Source organism: Portunus trituberculatus, chromosome 33 (genome assembly GCF_017591435.1).
Source record: "Portunus trituberculatus isolate SZX2019 chromosome 33, ASM1759143v1, whole genome shotgun sequence".
NCBI classification, from domain to species: domain Eukaryota; kingdom Metazoa; phylum Arthropoda; class Malacostraca; order Decapoda; family Portunidae; genus Portunus; species Portunus trituberculatus.
Genome location: NC_059287.1, coordinates 4787553 through 4793552, shown reverse-complemented (window position 1 = coordinate 4793552; position 6000 = coordinate 4787553). Strand labels below are relative to the sequence as shown.

The 6000-nt window shown below is 38.5% G+C and overlaps 1 protein-coding gene across 2 annotated transcripts in view; it reads left to right on the top strand.

Annotated features, from left to right (window-relative positions):
- The window catches only part of LOC123512215 (EH domain-containing protein 3-like), a 54812-nt gene that overhangs the window by 40486 nt on the left and 8326 nt on the right, over window positions 1-6000 (top strand). The window lies entirely within an intron of this gene.

Here is a 6000-nt window from a genome sequence, read left to right as displayed (position 1 = left end):
TCAATTGTTTCCAAAGGCCACACATGAGTAGCTAAAGTTTTCAACGGTGTTTTTTTTTCTGTTCACAAAGTAGAAATGATGTTGATTTGTATAATACATTTAGAAACAAACATGAAAAAACCTGTATCACTTCAACGCGACTAATTTTTAAGGCCACAGAGATGACTAGTGGAGTTTTTAAAGAGTTTCTTCCTGTTCATAGTGTTGAAATATTGACCTGTTACCACAAGCCTTAAATATTAGTATCACTTCAACACGACTATTTTTAAACCCCACAGAGATGACTAATCAGGTTTTCAAGAATGAGTTCTCTCTCTCTCTCTCTCTCTCTCTCTCTCTCTCTCTCTCTCTCTCTCTCTCTCTCTCTCTCTCTCTCTCTCTCTCTCTCTCTCTCTCTCTCTCTCTCTCTCTCTCGTTTATAGTGTAGAGATCTTGTTCATCCTATCACTAAACCCTCTACAAAAACATCATTGATATCCGGTGTGTGTGTGTATTTACCTAGTTGTATTTACCTACCTAGTTGTAGTTTTACAGGGCCTGCGCTTTATGCTCGTGTGGCCCCGTCTCCATATCTTCGCTTATCCAATCTTACTTTAAATCTATGCACACTCGTTGCATACACTACTTCTTCATTCAAACTGTTCCACGTCTCAACACATCTTCGCAGGAAACTATACTTTTTAATATCTCTTACACATCTTCCCTTCCTCAGTTTCTTACTATGCAATCTTGTGCTTCGATTGGCATATTCTTCTCTCAGGATCAGATACTCATTGTCCACTTGGTTCATTCCGTTTATCAATTTATAAACGTGTGTGTGTGTGTGTGTGTGTGTGTGTGTGTGTGTGTGTGTGTTTTCTTTATGTAGTGGAAATTCGGCCATGTTCGTTTCAGAATGTAACTTTAGCTCATTTTCGTATTGTTAGATGGACTTTATTTTGTCATTTATTATTATATGTTTATTTCTATGCTGCTTGCGAGGAAGACTAGAATGTGGCAAGATTATTTGGAATGGCCCAAGTTATGAGAGTGGTAATTGGTGTTTTCCTTTCCTCCTCCTCCTCCTCCTCCTCCTCCTCCTCCTCCTCCTCCTCCTCCTCTTCCTCCTCCTCCTTTCCATCCTGCTCCATAAACGTTTTCTTGTTTATCACTACAAAATGTCAAGTTTCTTTTCCTTTTTCTTTTCATTTTTCACACACACACACACACACACACACACACACACACACACACACACACACACACACTTCCTCAAGGATTATCATAAAATTTCTTATTGTGTTCATGGTTAGAATGAACATGAAAATGAGAGAGAGAGAGAGAGAGAGAGAGAGAGAGAGAGAGAGAGAGAGAGAGAGAGAGAGAGAGAGAGAATGTACTTACGTGTTCTATTTCGCGAATTTGTTTTCTGTTGTACACTGGGTTACAAACGTCGGTAGGTATGTACTTGCATCTCTGTCTATCATCTATATATTTCTACCAGTCTCTGTTTTGTCTATCTCTCTATTTATCTATCTATCTATCTATCTACCTACCTATCTATCTATCTACCTTCCTATCTATCTATCTATCTGTTTATCTTTTTCTGTCTGTCTGTCTGTCATATTTATTTGTATGAGCAGTATTGTTCCCGAGGTACTGATAAGATAAGAGCATTGCGGCAGTAGCTACAATAGACGCCAAGATAACCGGCAGCTTCTCTAATCTACGAGGTATTATGATAACTACTAATGAGGAGATTACTGATGGCTTTATGTTGTGTGATTACAGCGTTATTTATTTCCTCAATTTGTCTCTATACGTCAACGTCATAAAGGAGGACTGTGTCATCTTACCGGTTCAAACCAGCGAGGGATATGAACCGTCTTGAAAAACGGTTTGCTCCCGCCACGTCTGTTTTCAGGGATTACTGATATGACAAGCCGGGTTTACCAGTTTTTTTTTTTTTTTTTTTTTTTTATTTATTTATTTATTTATTTATTTATTTATTTATTTATTTATTTTTTTTTTTGTAATGTTGAAATCTTATTAATCTGTCACTGGAAACACGTAAACACTCTAAAAGACCTGTGCAGCTTTAACTAGAGGCTGTTGAACATAGAAGAGGTGTTACGTGCAGCAGTGGTTCAGTGTGGTGATACATTAGATTGGTGTTTAGGGACCTGATCAGTAACAGCTACGGTAGAGGTTGTTGGAGATTTCAAAGGTGTTGTTTACATGGTCGTAGTGACAGTTTAACCCTCTGACTGCCACTTGGTACACCTTTCTCTAATTACAAATCACTGTGAGACACAACTTGTTGTACTGCCACATCCAATCTTTGAACGAAGGAGGAATTGCTAAGGCCGGTGTCGCACTATACGGCGGCGCCGCACGTGGTGATATCACACACAAACCAATGAGAGGTGTCACACTAGTGCGGCGCTGCCGTTTCCGCCGCACTGTGCCGCAGCATGCTGCGTCAGCGCCGCACCGCCGCATCCGACCGAGTGTCGTGGAAAATCACACATAGTTCTATGTACGTGGTCACACCAGACGGCCGCGCCGCATCCGGCGCTCCATTGTTACAAGATGTTTGACACTGATTTATTTATTCAGTGTATTCACGCAAGGTCAACTCAAACTCTTGTCAATCATGGCACCATAGATACCCAACTCATGTCTTCACAGGGCTTTCCAGTATTTGACGTAGTGTCTCCTCATTCTCCTTACTAAACATCTACTTGCTTCGATTATGGAATTTTTTTTTTAATTCAAGGAATATTTTATTTGTACATTTGATTATTTCTTGCATTTGGAAATGAATATTATAACAATTGTAGTTACCGTATTACATCCCCATGTTTTTCAGTCTAAATAGTCAGTTTTTTTTTTTTTTTTTTTTTTTTTTTTTCTCTCATCTTAGTGTAATTGTTAGTCTTTCTTCTGGAGATAATGATCTTCGAAACTGTATTTTGCTTGGAGATATGAGGCCGCAGCACTTTTAGCAGCTCATCAAAAGAAGGTTTGGACATATGTAATACTAAAAAATCTTTCATTATATTTTCGTATATTCTCATAAAACTTTTCAAATCTTTAACTTGTTTCTCGTTCAGCGTTAAATGGTGAACCCAGTGTTTACGACGAGTTGGCTCTTTCAGTAAGCCTTCTGCTTCTGATGCACAAATAACTTTTAGTTTTGACAACATGATAGTCAACCTCTCTACGCTGGCTTGTGGGGATACTGAACGACTTCGCTGCTTATGTGTGACGGGATGCAGCAGTGCGTTTCCGTCACAGCGGCGCCGCCGCATAGTGTGACACCGGCCTAAGTGTTTCATTACTGACATTGTTGTACATGTTATCAAGGCTTCAGGCTTTGCGGATAATTGTTTCTTAGCACATTTACATTTTTTTTATTTATTTATTTATTTTTATTTATTTTTTTATTATTTATTTATTTTTCTTTTTTGCAAGAGAGGAGAATTGGCCATGGGCAACAAAAATATAAAGAAAAAAGACCCACTTAGTTGCCAGTCTTCTTACAGAGCCGACAGAATTAGCCAAAGGACAGTGACAAATGTCTTGAAATGAATGGCTTAACTAGGATTATTCTTCAGTGTAAAAATTACTTGACTAATTAAGTTTGTGGCCTTTGAAAATGTTATTATTAGGTTCATTTTTCATTTTATTTAACTTCATTTAGCATTTTTTTTTTTTATTTTATTGTTCATTTGATATACCTACTTGTTTATTTTTTAACGTGTCAAGTCATTTGATGATACATACGAGGGTTGACACGCACCTGACCTTTTTTTTTATCTCAAACCTTCATGCATTCCTTCAGCTCTGCCTCACATTGCCTCTTCCTCTTCCTCTTCTACCCTGAGGCTGAGTCATGATTATTGCATTGGCTTCATTAAACTAATTATAGACTTTTATATTGCTATGATGTTCTCTTTTTTGTAGGAAGGCATTTCACTTTCACTCTTCCTCTTTGCCTCAGGTGTTACTAATTAAGGTCATTAACATTTGTTCTTGTCAAGGTGCAGGCAGCTTACGGTGTTCATTAACTGTAATTTGCAAAGTTTATGTTGCATATATTTCCTTACAATAATATGTGAGAAAGTGTACATTTACAATTTTACCAAAGTTTGTGACACATTTCTGGCATTTTCTTGTGTTCCATTGCTTTACTCCTCGACTTATTTTGCTTTATTGATTTAACTATTATGCTTTTAACAAACAACCTTGGAAGCGCCGCTAGGTGTGCTGCTGTTTGCTCTTTTTTTCCCCTCTCTGATATGCTTATTCATGTTTTTACTTGAAGTATTTATCACTAGCCCAGCACACAGTTATTTGGCAATGCAAGGAGCAGAGGACTGGGAGGGAAGAGGGAGGAGTGTGTCTACTGTCTTTTATTGTGAAATGAAGATCAATGCCTGGCTTGTGTGTTTTATTGAGGGATTGAAGAGACCTTAGTGTGTGTGTGTGTGTGTGTGTGTGTGTGTGTGTGTGTGTACCACACTTGTAAGTGAACTGGTCTATAGTTCAATGGGTCTCTCTTGTTACCTGATTTATAGATTGGGACAATGTTAGCTCTTTTCCAGTCTTGGGGCACTACACCTTCCCTTAATGAGGCATCAATTACTTCACAAACTTTTTCTGCCAATTGCTCCCTGCATTCTCTTAAAATCCATCCTGATACCCCATCAGGTCCCACAGCTTTTCTCACTTCTAAACTCCCCATCATGTTCTTGATCTCCTCCACCGTTACTTGAAACTCCTTCATAATCCCTTTCTGTTCCATTACCAGTGGTTTGTCAAAAGCAGTCTCCTTTGTGAATACCTTCCGAAAGCATCCATTCATAGCCTCTGCCATTTCCTGGGATCTTCACTGTATACTCCATTTACTTCTAAACTTTCAATACTTTCTCTATTTTTGATGTTGTTGTTCACATGTCTGTAAAAAAGCCTTGGTTGGTCTTTACATTTATCAATTATATCCTTTTCTTGTTTCTTTCTTTCTTCTCTTCTAATCAACACATATTCATTTCTTGCTCTTTTGTAACTTTCCCACTGCTTAATCCGTCTTTTCCTTCTCCACCTCTTCCATGCATCCTCTTTTCTTGTTCTAGCCTTTTCACATCTATCGTTAAACCAGTCCTGCTTTCCAACTTCTCTATGTTGTCTTATTGGTACAAATTTTTCTCACCTTCTTTGTATATTTTTATAAATTCCTTCCACTTTTCATTTGCTCCTTAGCACTCTTGAATTTCATCCAATTTGTCTCTTGAAAGAATTTCTTTAGGTTTCCAAAATCTGTCTTGGTGATTTCTCTTCGTCTATCACCTTGAACTCCAAAACTGCATGATCACTCTTTGCTAAAGGGCACTCCACCCTCATCTCCTCAATGACCATTGGCTCTGTACTAAAGACCAAGTCCAGTCTTGACGATGCTCCCTCTCCTCCAAACCTAGTATCTTCTTTGACCCACTGAGTTAACACATTTTCCATTGCCAGTGTCAATAGTGTATTTCCCCATGTTGTCTCTGATCCTTCCATTGACCAGTCCTCCCAACACACCTCTTTACAATTAAAATCTCCCATCATTATAGTTCGTTCACAGCCACCCAACATTTCTTCCAGACATGTTCCTGTATCACTTATCATTTCTTCATATTCCTGTACTGACCATGCATTTGTCTTAGGTGGTACGTACACCACTATGTAGTGCCTCTTTTTCCTTCATTAGTTTCTGCTCTGATCTTTAGCACTTCTGCCTTTCCCATACCTTTTTCACTTGTAAACAGAGATGTCATGTGTGTACATACAACCAATGAAAAAATTACTATTATTGTGTCAGGGTCAGACTTTCCCTTCCTTTGGTTTCTGTATACTTTAGATGCACAGTGATTCATTCTCTCTCTCTCTCTCTCTCTCTCTCTGCACTCTCTCTCTCTCTCTCTCTCTCTCTCTCTCTCTCTCTCTCTCTCTCTCTCTCTCTCTCTCTCTCTCTCT